This window comes from Austrofundulus limnaeus, unplaced genomic scaffold (assembly GCF_001266775.1).
Source record: "Austrofundulus limnaeus strain Quisiro unplaced genomic scaffold, Austrofundulus_limnaeus-1.0 Scaffold301, whole genome shotgun sequence".
In the NCBI taxonomy this organism is placed as follows: domain Eukaryota; kingdom Metazoa; phylum Chordata; class Actinopteri; order Cyprinodontiformes; family Rivulidae; genus Austrofundulus; species Austrofundulus limnaeus.
In genome coordinates this window covers 556,474-559,179 of record NW_013952703.1, presented here as the reverse complement: position 1 = coordinate 559,179, position 2,706 = coordinate 556,474, and positions in this window count along the sequence as shown.

Genomic DNA, 2,706 nt, shown 5'->3' with positions numbered 1-2,706 from the left:
TTCTTCACAAAGATGTCTTCCTTTACTTCTCTCTCAAACCAACGTTCCTCTCTATCAAGGATGAGAACATCTTCATCCCTGAAAGGCGATGCCCCTCTTTTGCATGGGACTAAATAGAGGTATTGTTAGGCGATGGCCCTCTTTTCCNAAGAACCCGTCCAGAAGACCTACACAATTTTTTACCTTTTGATTTTTTACCTGGATTACTGAGATGCACCAGGACATGTCTGGTATTGATTTTTAGAAATGTTCGTTATTGTTTTTGTGTTATTGTTGTAACTGTGATGAGTGGGGAAATGAGTTTCACAGAGTTGCTGAACACCAGACCAGTTTTAAGAGTTTTATTAACAAACAGGAAGCTGGATCTGGATTCGCACGTCAAGGGGACCGGGAGCTCYAAACAAGAGAGGATTAGATTAGTGGCTGGATTATACTGAGAAGTAGATTTTGTATTGAATAAAGCCACTAACCTTTTTAGAGAGTGCTTGGTCCTGAATGAACTCCTGAATGACGTAGACAGCCTCAGGTGAAGGCCCTAGTCACTTCCAGGTTTACGGTGGGACCTCTGATAGGACTTGGAGGTTCGGGGATTATCCGTGGGACAGGCGGGGGTCATACACAAATGGACAGAGAGCAGAACCAAGTTTGGAGGATTCAAACATTGTTTTATGTTTTCTCATCTAGACTATCATGGCTACTTGGAGGCAGCTAGGACACCCAAAGATCTTGTTTGAGATATRATCCTGAACAGATAGGATGAAGAGCCCACTGGTGGGACTGACTCTCAGACACAGATTATTGTCCACCTGGACATGCTTACCAAACTGCCACTGCAGAACAAGATCAGTCAGACATGGAGAAGTCCTCTGGGTCCTCCGAAGAGGAAATAAATATAGTCTCCAACAGAATGAGCCATACTAACAATAATTTTTGAACAAACTTGTGTTTTTGTGTGTTAGCAGACATGACCTGGACAGGTTCAGAGCTTCATGTTACGTGTTGAGTCAAAGCTGTCCACATGGATGCTTTCTGAGGGAATTTCCTCTGCAGCTCTGACATGTGCTGTCATCTTGATGTGTTAGAAACCTATTTCTCCTCACCAACACCTACTGCTGTCAACACACACACTCCTATACACACAAGTCAATGCATGTTTGCTTTGGGCACACACACACACGCACACACACACACACAGATGACACATCCATCCGGTCACACACACTCCCACTGTCAGTCAGAGAATCAGAATGCATGTCAGTGGAAGTTTTTTTCATGTACAGTATTATTGTGGGTTTTCTGGGCTGCAGGGATGTGAAGATTAACTGTTTTGTATTGATTCATGAACACGTGCACCAAGCAACTGCATCAGCAAAACAGCTGTAAACTCATGCAGTTTGAGGTTAAATTAATGTGCATTGATAAGACTGTTATCTCTTTGTTGTAATGAAATCAGATTTATTTANTAATATATGATTATAAAATATAATTAATGGAATATGGTTTTCATTAGCTTCTAAAATTAGGAGAATAAAAATCTGAACCTGTAAAAATGAGAGTTGAAACTTTACACACTTATTTACTAAAACATTTGTTGTATTTCAAACATATAACAGTATTTGTCTAAATGAAAACTAGTGTACTGTTTGAGGACAGTMACGCTGCCTGCCTGAGCTGGATGTGGAGGACAGCTGCAGGTGATTTTCAGTAAGAAGATCTGGGTTTTGCTGCAGGAAAGTTCTCCTCCAAACAGACTTTAATAAACTCCACATCAGGAAACAGCTTTAGCTGCTTTAAAAGTGTCACAAAAGACTGCTCTGTTCCTCGATGGAAATGTGGATAAAAAGGCTTGTTGATTTTTAAAAGTTTCGACAAGATTCTGATTATTTGTAGTCCGATGGTTAATTTACGATCTCTAAAATGCAGCTCTGAAAACCTGAGCTCACTGCTAACTGGGTTCAGTGAATAAACTATTAGAAGTTTATTAAAACTTTACTTTCTGCATCAGTTTTGTTCATGCTGTGTACTGACAGAACGGAAACTCGTAAATTTTTCACAAATTTTCAGATATTTCTGCAAACACTGAAAGGCTGAATTCCAATCTCCTTCAAAATAAAAGTAGGCCTATGCTGGATAAACACATTTTTTATGAACTATTATTTTGAAGGCAGCAATTTTGGATTTGTGTGCAGTTTGATTTATATTTGAGTCAGAATGTAAACTATTATTATTTTACTGTTTATAGTTTCCTCTCTGCTCTGCTAGTTTACTAAAAATCCAAACATTTTGCTCGAGCAGAAATAGTATGTTTGATATTTTTATTTTGTGTACTTGCTAAATAATTTTCCTTATATTTAAACCATTTACAATGTTTTACCCCATCAGACTGATTAAAATTTGATTGTATTAAAAATATTTATCTGGTTCAGCTGCTGACGCTGGTCTCTTAATGCGCCTTTCAGCTTTTATTTATAGTCAAATTTTAGCTACTATCTTACTCAATTTAACTTTGATATAGTTTTGCTACATTTAGCTTTTGTCAATAAGCTTTTACCAACTTTATATTTCAGCTACAGCTTGGCCAATTTTAGGTTCTGTTTTATAAATTTTAATTTTTTTTAGCTTTTGTTTACTTTAGTTTATAGTTAGTGTTTTGCTAATTTTAGCTTTTGTTGCACAAGCTTCAGCAGGACCTGAAGTTCTCCAACC